At 38.7% G+C, this 12,935-nt stretch overlaps 1 pseudogene; it reads left to right on the forward strand.

Moving 5' to 3' along the window:
* The first annotated feature begins 529 nt into the window (after positions 1–529).
* On the forward strand, positions 530–2,093 carry LOC120605500 (T-complex protein 1 subunit gamma-like; annotated as a pseudogene).
* The last annotated feature ends 10,842 nt before the right edge of the window (positions 2,094–12,935 follow it).

Here is a 12,935-nt window from a genome sequence, read left to right on the forward strand (position 1 = left end):
TAAACCAGTAAATGTAAGTACAGTCATGTGCCACTTGACAATGATACGTTCTAAGAAATGCGCTGTTGGGTGATATTATTCTTGTGCAAACATTATAGAGTGCTCTTATACAAACCTAGATGGTATAGCCTATTGCTCCTAGGCTACAAACCTGCACAACATGTTACTGTACTGAATACTGTAGCCAATTGTAACACAATGGTAAGTATTTGTATATCTAAACATAGATAATGTACAGTAAAAATATGGTATAAAAGATAAAAAATAGCACACCTGTAGAGAACACTTAGCATGAATGAACTGTGGAGGACCAGAAGTTGCTCTGTGTGAGTCAGTGAATGAATGATGAGTGAATGTGAAGATCTAGGACATTACTGTACACTACTGTAGACTTTCTAAACACTGTACACATTGTCTACACTAAATTTATGAAACAACACAAGAGTAAATCATGCACAAGAAAACAACACAAGAAAAAATGATGCAACCAAGAGATGCGGTAAAATCTTCTGCCAGTTCTTCCAGCTCTGGGTACTGGGCTCTGCATTGTGCTGCCATGATGGGCCATCATCTTGTGCTGGTGCTCAGCCAGAACTCAAAACGCAAACCTAGAAGAAAAGTTCAATCTGGAAACATCGATGCAACTAAGACTATTGCATATATCATCCAAACATGTTTGGGACTCAAGTCCATGATGAAGATGCTTTTGGACAATGGGAGGCATTGTGATGACCAATGATGGCAATGACATTCTTTGGAAGATTCAAGTTCAGCATCCAGCATCCAATCCATGACTGAAATTAGCTGGATACAGGATGAAGAGGTTGGAGATGGGACCACATCAGTAATTATTCTTGCAGAGGATATGCTATCTGTGGCTGAGCACTTCCTAGAGAAGCAGATGCATCAATGTTGGTGATCTGTGCTTACCAAAAGGCATTGGATGATATGATCAGCACCCTTAAAAAATTCAGTACTCCCATTGACACTAATAACAGATTGATGCTGAACATTATCAATAGCTTCATTACTATCAAAATAATCAGTTAGAGATTCTCTTTGGCTGGCAACATTGTCCTGGATGTTGTCAAAACTGTCCAGCTTGAGGAGAACTGCCAGAAGGAGATAGACATCAAGAAATATGCAAGGGTGGAAAAGATGCCTGGGAGCATCATTGAAGACTCATGTGTCTTACAAGGAGTCATAATTAACAAAGATGTGACCCATTCACAAATGCAGTGTTATATTAAGAACCTTTGCATTGTGCTGCTGGATTCTTCTCTGGAATACAAGAAGGAGAAAGCTAGAATGACACAGAGATCACACTAGAAGAAGACTTCACCCAAATCCTTCAAATGGAAGAAAAGTACATCCAGCAGCTCTGTGAGGACATTATCCATCTGAAGCCCCACATGGTCATCACAGAAAAGGGCATCTCAGATTTAGTTTATCACAGCTATCTGCAGAGTCTGGAAGACAGACAACAATCTGAGCCTGTAGGGCCCAGATAGTCAGCCGACCAGAGGAACTGAGAAAAGATGGTGTTGGGACAAAAGTGGGCCTGCTGGAAATCAAGAAAATTAGAGATGAGTACTTTACATTCATCACTGAGTACAAAGACCCAAGGCCTGTACCATTCTCCTCCAAGAAGCCAGCAGAGATTCTCTCTGAAGTAGAACACAATCTTCAGGATGTCATGCAAGTATGCCACAAAGTTCTCAGTTGGTGCCAAGGGGTGGGGCCAGTGAGATGGCTGTGGCCCATGCCTTGACAGAAAAATCCAAGGCCATGACTGGTATGGATCAATGGCATACAGGGCTGTTGCCCATGCCCTAGAGGTCATCCCTCATACCCTTATTCAGAACTTGGGGGCCAGCACCATCCATCTACTTACCTCCCTTCAGGCCAAGCACACCTAGGTGAACTGTGAGGCCTGAGGTATAAATGATGAGAGTCACCGGCTGTGAAGCTGCAAACATATGAGAGAGGGCACTTCTGCTGCTGCGGATTGATGACAGCGCCTCAGGCCACCAAAATAAAAGGGTGATGACTAGGGCCAGCAAGGTAGAATCCCTGATACTAGCCAGGAATGAGGGGTGGGCAAGGTGACCTCGACATATGGAGCCAACAGAGTCTCCTCCTTCCCTGAGCCAGACTGCCAGGGACACTGTGGATGTCTTTGTCTGGAAGGGATCAAGTTGAGGGGCAGCCCCAGTCCCAGCTCAGTCTGCAAAAGAAATGTAATCAACTCTATTGTAAACTCTCCATTTAGTTTGCTCCTAATTTAAATCTAAGTCATTTGAAAAAAAAAAAAGAGAGAGAGAGAAGCAGTACACACAGATGTATGAGGCTGCTGCTGGCATAAACATACTGTTTCACAGCAAACTTCTTCTCCATTTTGAAAAGAATGCCTTTTATTAATAAACAAGAAATTATACTCTCTTATACAAATACCTTAGAAGCATAATTTTTCTCAGTAGATCCCAAACGTAAGCCCCGATTTGAATAGATAAGAAAGCATTAATGACAAATAGAATATATGCAAATTTCAAGTCATCTCTGCATAGCTTCTAATAGCAACTTAGGAGAGGGTATCAAGATGTTGAGTTCAATATCCAGGCTACTGATAAGCTGTGATTTTAAACATGAACTATCATAACAGCTCATAAATGCGAAAAAGGCTAACAACTTCCTTACTCTGTTTTCTGTGATAGAATCTCCTGTGACTATCCCCAGGCCACTGTTTGTGTTTATGCAAAATAAGATTATTTTAGGTTGTGAGAGAAGGAAAGCTTCACTTAATGAACATCATTTGGAGAATACTGTTGTGAGATGTTTGGTTTCAATTGATTGTAAATGTTTCAGCTAGTCACCAGAGACAACAGACTCACACACAGCCCCACACATGCACATCTGAACTCCTTGATGAGAACAAATTAAAGAAGCTCATTGTGTTAACCACTTTGTGTGAAGAATGACAATTATAGCTAATTCTGCATTGCTAATTGTACAGTTTGTGCAATATTTAGGCAATTGTTTTTTAATTTTAATTTTTCAATTAGAGTTGACATTCAATATTATTTTATATTTGTTTCAGGAGTACAGCACAGTGGTTAGACATTTATATAATTTACGAAGTGAATTAGTCTAGTATCCACCTGACATTATACATAGTTATTACAATATTATTACAATATTATCTATGCTGTACTTTACATTCCCATGACTATTTTGTAACTACCAATTTTTACTTCTTAATCCCTTACCTTTTTCACTCGGTCCCTCAATCATCCTCCCATCTGGCAATCACCAGTTTGTTCTCTATATCTATAATTCTGTTTCCATTCTGTTTCGTTCATTCATTTATTTTCTTTTGTTCTTCAGATTCCACATATAAGTGAGATCATGTGGCATTTGTCTTTCTCTGTCTGACTTATTTCTCTTAGTATAATACCCTTTAGGTCCACTTACTTCGTTGCAAATGATAAGATTTATTTTTTATGGTCGAGTAATATTCCATTGTATATATGTACTCACCTCTTATTTATCCAATCATCTATTGATGAGTATTTAGGTTGCTTCCATATCTTGGCTTGCTTCCATTTCTTAGCTATTGTAAATAACGCTGAAGTAAACATAGGGGTGCATATATCTTTTTGAATTAGTGTTTTGGTTTTCTCTGGATAAATACCCAGAAGTGGAATTGCTAGGTCATAAGGTTGTTTTATTTTTAATTTTTTGAGGAACCTTCACGCTGTTTTCCATAGTGGTTGCACCAGTTTGCAGTCCTACCAATAGTGCACGAGGGTTCCTTTTTCTCCACATCCTCACCAACTCTTGTTGTTTGTTGATTTATTGATGATGGCCATTCTGACAAATGTGATGTGATATCTCACTGTAGTTTTAATTTGCATTTATCTGATGATTAGTGACCTTGAGCATCTTTTCATGTCTATTGGCTCTTTTATGTCCTCCCCAGTAAATACAATTCCTGCCCTCTGTCCATTTTTTTAATTATAGTTGGTGTATTGTGTATTATTATTGTGTGTATGAGTGTGTATTATTGTGTGTGTGTATTGTGTGTAGTATGTGTGTGTGTGTGTGTGTATTTAGGTTATGGATGAGTTCTTTATAAATTTTGGATATTAATCCCTTATCTGATATATCATTGGCAAATATCTTCTCCCATTCAGTGGGTTGTCTTTTTGTTTTGTTGATGGGTTTCCTTCAGCAAATTTTTTTAAAGTAGAAAGAGTATGCTCTAAAATAATAAGAAAAAACATAGTATAGTAAATACATAAACCAGTAGCATAGTCAGTTATTATCATTATCAACTATTATGTACTGTACATAATTATGTCTCGTACTTTAATACAATTGGCAGCACAGTAGGTTTGTTTATATCAGCATCACGACAAACACGTGAGTAATATGTTACACTATGATATCATGACAGCTACGATGTCACCAGTCAATAAGAATTTTTCACCTCCATTATAATCTATGGGACCAATATCATATATGCTGTTCATCATTGACTGAAACGTCTTTATGTGGTGCATAACTATAAAGTGTTTCCTTGAGTTCTGTGAGCCACAGTAACAAATTATTGAACCCAAGGAGAGGTTTATGGGAGTCTCCTATTTATAGCCACCAGTCAGTAGAATAGGCTTGCAACTGGCATCTGAAATGAGGGCAGTTTTGTGGGACTGAGCCTTTAAGCTGTGGGGTCTGCACTAACTCTGGACAGTTTGTGTCAGAATTGAATTGTTGGACACCAAGTTGGTGTCCAGAGAGTTGGAGTATTGGTTGTTGGTGTTGGAAAACACCCCAGATTGTTAATATGGTGGATGACATTGATCGATTTACAAGTATTGAACCAGCTTTGCATACTTGGAATAAATCCCACTTGGTCATGATGTAAAATTCTTTTTATATATTGTTGTATTTGGCTTGTTAATGTTTTGTTGAGAATATTTGTGTCTGAGTTTATGAGGAATATTGGTTTACAGGGCTTTTAAAAAAGTATTGGCTTTGTTTTCTTTTTTGTCAGGGTAATTCTGGTGCCATAAAATAAGCTGGGAAATATTCTCTTCTATTTTTTGTAAGAGATCATGTAAAATTGGTGTGAATTATTTTGTAAGTGGTAAAACTCTCCAGTGAAACCATATGAATCTGGACATTTCGTTTCCTTGGACTTTTAAATTATAAGTTCAATTTGTTTAATCGTTGTATAATTATTCAGATTATCTACTTTATTTTAGTTGAGTTTTGGTAGTTTGTGGTTTTTGAAGAATTGGTCCATTTCTTCCAAGTCAAATTTATGACCACAAGGTGTTTTGTAAGATTCCTTTACTATCTTTTTAATGGCTTTAAGACCCTTAGTGGTATTTCAAATTTCACTTCTTATATTGGTGATTTGTGTCTTCTTTCTTATTTTTGTCATTCTTACTGTCAAACTAATTTTGCAATAGATGTAGTTGGGTTGTGTTGATTTTAAGCAATTCTAAAAATCTCTGTTTTTAAATTGGTATATTTAGATCATTTGTATTTAAGGTAATTATTGATATGTTAGCACTTGAGTCTTCTAATTTATTGGTTTTTGTTTGTTTCCTTTGGTTCTTGGTTTTCTGTTTCTTTTTTCATGCCTTACTGTGGGTTACTTGATAGTTTTTAGAATTCCATTTTGATTTATTTAGTACTTTTGGGTGTATCTCTTTCTTTATACAGATTTTATAGTGGTTGCTCTTAGTATTAAAATACGCAGATGAATTCATCACAGTCTACTGTGTATTAACCATGTCTTTTTATGTTCTGTTTTATAATTCTTTGACATCTGGGGCCTTACTGACCCTGGAAGGACTGTACCTCCCAGAATTAATGAATTCCTAGAGATAATAAGCAACTTGCTCATGAGTATCTTTCAAATGCAAACCAACCAATCCAGATCTCATACCCCTAACCCTATTCTATCAGGCTGTCACACTCCAGGCCATCTGCCCTAATCACCTCAGGGCCAGGTACCAGACAACTAGGGACAGCCCCTGTGCACCAGCGCCCACTGAAAGAAAGTATTCAAACTAGCCAAACCTAAACCCCATTACCCTGCCTTGTCTGTTTCATTCCATAGAAACCATAATAAACCTCTTGCCCATTGTATTAATCTGTTAGAGCTGCCATAACAAAATACAGACTGGATGGCTTAAATAATAAAAATTGGTTTTATCGCAGTCCTAGAGGCTAGGAGTCCCAAATCAAGGTGTCATCATGGTTGGTGTCTGGCGAGGGCCTTCCTCTTGGGTCGCAGATGAACACTTTCTCTTTGTGTGCTCACATGACCTCTTCTTTCTGCATACCCAGAGAGAAACAGAGAGAGAGAGAGAGAGAGAGAGAGAGAGAGAATGAGCATTTGATGTCTCTTCTTTCTTTTTTTAATATGGAAAAATAAATGCTCTTTTTGATTAGTTTTCTTTTTAATTTTAATTTTTTATTGAAATACATTTGACATATAACATTGTGTAAATTTGAGGTGAATAATACATTTATATATTGTAATATGATGGCCATTGTAACAATAGTTATCACCTCTATCATGTCATTTTTTTTTGGTAGAAATAATTAATATCTAGTCTCTTAACAAGTTTGATGACTGTTATATAATATTGTTGCTTATGGTGTCTCTTCTTATGAGGACACTAGTCCTGTCAGATCAGTGCTCCACTCTTAACCTCATGTAACCTTAATTATTTCCTCTGAGGCCCCATATCCGAATTCAACCACACTGATGAGTTAAAGCTTTAACATATGAATTCTGGGGGGACACAAACATTCAGTCCATAACATCCATGCTTTCCCCTTGTTCTCTCTGTCTCTTTACTAACTCTGGTGCTTCCTGGTGTGGCATGCCCTCTCCTATTGGTATCTGTGAGTATAATAAACTCTCTTTTCATGGCATTCATCTCCTGATCTCTTGGTCTCACTATATACTGGTACTAACATTTTACCACTTTAGTGAAGTGTGGAAACCTCACTTCCATTTAGGTTCTTTACCTCCCCCACTTTTGTTTGAATCATCAAATACGATATAGAAAAGTCATGAGGAAAAGGGTAGCCATATTCCTGTTTTTCTCCTTGAGTCTTTTTCCTTCCCGATGCTCCATGATTTTTTCATTTGTCATTTTCTGTTTTTTGAAGAACTTCCTTAGCCAATAGTTGAGGGTAGATCTATTAGCAACAAATTCTTTGACTTTTCCTCTGTGTGAGTATGTCTTTATTTTTCTTTCTTAAAAAAAATTAATTTATTTTTTACTTACTAGATCACCAATGTACTGTACAAGGACAGCCAGATGGCAGAGATGCGCAGGGCAAGGTTTGGGGGAAAAACTGTGGAGCTTCCATGCCTTCTCCAGGCCTGCCACTCTCCCCAGATCTCCTCGTGTTCATCAACACGAAAACCTCTCCAAACCCTGTCCTTTTGGTTTTTTATGGAGGTTTTGACAGGATAAGTAGATAGGTAGGTATGAGCCAGAGGGAGACGGATAATGAAGGGTTAACAAGGTCCCAAGACCAGCTCCTGAGAAAAGAAAATATACAATCAGGGGTCTGGCAGGTTTGTGGAACCTCCCCCCCCCCTCCCCCCCGCCCAAAGGTCAAGAAAGCCAACCCGCAGACCAAAAAGCCTAATAGTACCCAGCACCTTCTTCATGCACCCCACAACCCCACCTCGCACTTCACCCAGTCAGTTAACTGCAAAGGAGCATTATATGATCTTTATATGAGGCACTCAACTGGTATGGGCAAAATTAGTTAACTGAGCGTGCACCTACCCTCAAAATCTTCAGGGTACACACTACACAGGCCCCAGTTTGGAGTAGGAAGGTCTAAAGGAGGACCAGAAAATTTACTCCATTTGAGGTAGGAGAGACAGAGAGAGAACAAAGAAATCCTACGGCTCATATAAACCCCAGCCCTCAACTGCTTGGGGCCCTCAGTCTTCTATTGAGGTGCCTCCTTAGACTTTCTTCCAAGTACACTTTACTCTGCCTACTTTACTTAATAAAATCATTTCTGTTTGCTACTTTTCATCTTCTCTTTCTTCTCTGAGCTTCAGATCTCCACATAAATCTTTTATGCGGGATCCAAGGACGGAGCCCCTGACTCCCACAATGCAGACACTTCATTGCTGGTAACAGTTTCATTACATAGGCATGACTGATTAAATCATTGTCCACTGACAATTGAAATCAATCTCCAGGGCCTCTGACTTCTCTGATAATCAAGGGGGTGGGATTGAAAGTTCCAACTCTCTCTAATCACAAAACATTGAATCTGCACATTTGTGCACAAGTTCACTTTAAAAACAGTGGAGCACATGAGTAAAAATTTAAAAATCTATGATACAAATGGACCATTTCAACCATCAGGAAGACTAAGGAATGAGATGAGACTACTGTTCATATTTTGCTTTAAATGCCTAAAAAGGTCCCAGAGAGTCCAGGGAGCACCTGCTTTAATAATAAAATGTGAGCATAAAAGTTTGACATGGCCTTGAGGCAAAGGTAATAGTTAGTGAAAGAGTCCCCCCATCCTTAGGTGAGATCTGAAAGTCACCTCATTAACATAACAAAAGACAATTTATTGCTTTTGCTACTTAGGAAATTTTAAGAGGTTTAGGAGTTCTGTGCCAGAAACCAAATATATATTCCTTATTATAAATCGCAATATCATAGTCACCCTCTGGCCTTTGAACATGGATCTTTTATAGCAAAACAATCATAAAAGTAACAGATAATGGCACATTACTAGAATCTCGTTTAGTCCTTAAAAACTATCCAGTCCATCATCACATCATGAAAATGTCTCCTAGGGTGAGACCACTCAGTTTCGTAGGCTTTCATTCTATCTTGTGAGGTTCCCAAAGCAGGAGTGGTGTTGGCAAACATGACTTCACATTTTCAGGCATCTGGAATAATCAAGCTAAGAGACGGTATCATCTCTTGCTCTGAGCCTCTTTCAAGGTGTTAACATAATATCGGATTTCCCACATTACATAACATAACCCATTTATTCATCCCTTACCCTCAGCTACTATTTTTCCTTCTCTCCATTTATACTCAAACCTTTTCACCTCTGGAAGGGACAGTAGGTTTGACCACAGTGCTGTTCTAGATTGCGGGCAGCAATAACAGTCTAGCAAGTGCCTCCTCCTCCTTTAAAAATACATAAAGTAAGGTTACACAGGTGCAGAACCACCAGGCAATATAATCGCATTCACTGTTAGCTCCAATTTTGTCCTAAGGGGAGAAGGCATGTCCTGCCCCATCAGACCTTTAGGAATTCTGACATAAAGGTTAAAAATAGAGTTACACTCTCTTGCTTAAGAATCATCCCTGTTTCCAGCCCTTGTAGTTGCAGCCCTGATTCTACTATCACTGCATCAAGTAGAGGGAAAAAAAATTGATATGATGTGGGAAAGAAAGAATACCAGCACCTTCTCCATTCCCTCTCTCCCAGATCCACCAGAAAAACAGAGAAACCTATTTAGTAGAAACACTCATTTAGCCCCACTCATGTTCATGTTGAGTGTGAGCACACACTTGTGAAGGTGTGCAAGCCAGCTCTTCATGCTTTTATCTCCCTGTTTTAGACAAACATTAATTTAACTGCCTGTTCTAATTCTCTAACTATTACTCTGAGGAGGATATTTCTGCCCATTGTTGGACTTTATCGGCTGTAAAGTGTGTTCCTTGGTTTGAAGAAATGATGCTCAGACATCCAAATTTATGCAATATCTTCTGTTCTGGTTCTTTTATCATACTCTGAGCATTTTCATCTATCACTGGGTAGGCAAAACCCAGTCTAGAGTCGGACTTTATTCCTGTCAAGACCCATGTGTAGCTCCCCCAGGGCTATCAGTATCAGTCTGACTTGCCAGCTATGATCTGGGCCTTCACCCCAGGGAATCTGCCACAGCCATTTGCACTCTTTGTCTCTTGTTAGCAGACAAAACAGTTGTTATTGGCGTTTTGTGCCTCAGGGGGTGCAGACCCCCATGTTCACTCATCTGATGGACTCAGGTGGCCATCTTAAGTGAGTACATGGGGATATCTGCTTGTTGATTCTAATCATCAAACCTGGAAAGGAGTTCTTTAATGCATCCCTAAAATTCCCACGGGGCTATGCCCCACAAGGAAAACCCTTTAATAGGCCTGGTTTCCATTGCCCTCCTGCCTGACCATGCCGCCAGGCCATTAGCTGCTGCCCACAAGTCAGTAAAAAACTAAACACTGTTCAGGTCTTCCATAACTGCTGGGAAAACAACATGCACTTCAGGGCACTGAGCTGATTTGTTTTTACTTTCTTCACTCAGAGTAGTGACCTTCCAAACAGGATGTTGTCCATTCACCGTGGAACAGCCATCCACAAACTAAACATCACTTAGTCAGTTGAGAGCTGCTTATGAGGCACCACAGTCCAAGTGACAATAGAATCCAGTATCTCCTCACGCAGTTCCAAAGTCTGTCCTAGGCTCCCCGAATGTTAGTATCTCCTCCTTGCATTCCCCCAGCAGCATGGTCCTGTATAAACCATTTCCACATTATTATGAAAGTCTTCTGGGCACTGCCATTCCCATTAGGGTGCTTCTCCAACATCATCCTAGACACTGTGGTTATTTCAGGTTTTAAGGTCACTTTACATCCTTCATTCATAGAGGTGGCTTCAATTAATAATGTCTAATAGCAAGGTAATAAATGCCATTCAAATGGCCATTCCATAGATTAAGTGTTTAGTCCTCCAAGACTGTCCCTCCCCCACCACTTCAGATTTCAGTTGCAAGTCCAGGTTGTTTCCTGTACTGACTTGACTGGGTATTAACTAATTAAAAATTCAATCTAACCCAAGGAGTGTGTTCTCACAACCCCACTCCTTGGGTTAGATTAATTTGCTAGAGTGGCTCATAGAACTCAGAGAAAGATTTTACTTACTAGATCTTCAGTATTTTTTTTTTATATATAAAAGGATATAACTCTGGAACAGCCAGATGGAAGAGATGTATAGGGCAATCTATAGGAAGAAGTGTGGAGCGTCAAATGACCTCTCTAGGGGTGCACCATTTCCCCCAGATCTCCGTGTGTTCACCAGCCCAGAAGCTCTTTAATTCTCTTTCTTACCTGAAGGATAGTTTCACCAGATATAGAATCTGCAGTTGAAAATTCTTTTCTCTCAGCATTTTGAAGAATGTTATGCCACTTCCTTCTGGCCTCTAGATGAGAAATCTGCTATCATTTTTTTAAAAAGTCTGTTCTTTTATTTATTATTTATTTATTTATTTACTTATTTATTTATCTATTTATTTATTTATTTGCATTTTAAAAATTGAGGTATAATTGACATATAACACTGTGTAAGTTTAAGGTGTACAATATGTTGATTTGATAATTTATTTATTGCAAGATGATTACTACCATAGCCTTAGCTTCCACCTTTATCCTGTCACATAGTTACCATTTCTTTTCTGCAGTGAGAAAATTTAAGATCTACTCTCTAGGCAATGTAAGGATTCAGAATGAGCCACCCCAAGATGTGCCTCAGTGGTACACAGATTAGTTTGAGCTAAAGGCAATTTTAGCTTCAGGCTCAAGAGAAACTTTTGCCCTTTCCTTTAACTACATAGAAGAACTTGAATTAGGGGTTTTGCCCACAACAAATTATCAGCGATTATCTCTTTTTGACCTACCTATATGGCAGAACAAACTTCTATTTGCTAAACATCTGTTCTTATCATTCTGCAATGAGACTTTGAAACCCCCAAGGCACCTTACCTCATCTCTAGCTCAGAATGCCTTATATACCCATGTTCTCTTTCTGTCTCTGAACCTCTCATTAATGTGGGGCCTCTAACTCTCATGTGTGTGGGGTTCCCACATATAAGTGTGTATTAAATTTTGTTACTTTCCCCTGCTAAGCTGTCTTGTGTCCATTTGGTTATTAGACCAGCCAGAACAACCTTGAGGGTAAAGTTCCTTCCTCCCCAACAGCAACATTCAAGTATATGATAGAGTATCATTAGCTATATTCATCATGCTGTACATTAGATCTCCAGAACTTATTTATCTACTAGTTGCAAGTTTATACCCTTTAACAGTATCTCCCCAATTCCCCTGTCCAGTCTGTCACTTAAATTGACGTTCCCCTAGAAGTAATGCTTTGTTTCTTTCTGGCTGCTTTCAAGTTATCTTCATTGTCTTTAGTTTTCAAAAGTTTAGTTATATCTTGACATGAATTTCTTTGAGTTTATCCTGTTGAATTTCCTTCAGCTTCTTGGATCTCTAGGTTTTGTTTTTTGCTAAATTTGGGACATTTCATTAATTATTTATTTTGTTAAACAACAGTTTAAACTTTCATGGCTGAAAGTCTTTTTAAAAGAAAGAGTTTATTAGCCATTGCTAGCAAAAAAAAAAAAAAAAAGAACACTGGTCTTGGAGAATGGAGTCTAAACTACAAGCAGCATGGCTAGGTAGAAATGACAGACATGTCCATCATCCTGGAGTTTTGTAAGCTTTTTTATATATCAAATTGTATGGGGAAAGATGTAAGTCATTCTGAAAGAATTTACATTAGCTACAGACAAAGGGGATGGGAGAAGTGAAGCGCGCTAAGCTCAGCAGAGTCCTCAGCAGAGACAGTAAAGCTCATGTGTAAACAAGAAGTGGAGGCTCCTGGGGTTCCTTGGCGCCTGGCTATTCTTTCTTTTTAGATAATCTCGGAAATAGCCATGGAGTGGAGTAGTATTTAGTTTTGCGCTGCAGTTGTTAACTGATTAACCCCTTTTTGACTCTTCCTTCCACCCTCTAGCTTGCAGTAATTTAATTTAGGACATTTCAGAATTTTCTCCTTGTCAATTCAAATACTCTTTTGGCCTCACTGTCTTTCTT

This window comes from Pteropus medius, unplaced genomic scaffold (assembly GCF_902729225.1).
Source record: "Pteropus medius unplaced genomic scaffold, Ma_sr-lr_union100, whole genome shotgun sequence".
In the NCBI taxonomy this organism is placed as follows: Eukaryota; Metazoa; Chordata; class Mammalia; order Chiroptera; family Pteropodidae; genus Pteropus; species Pteropus medius.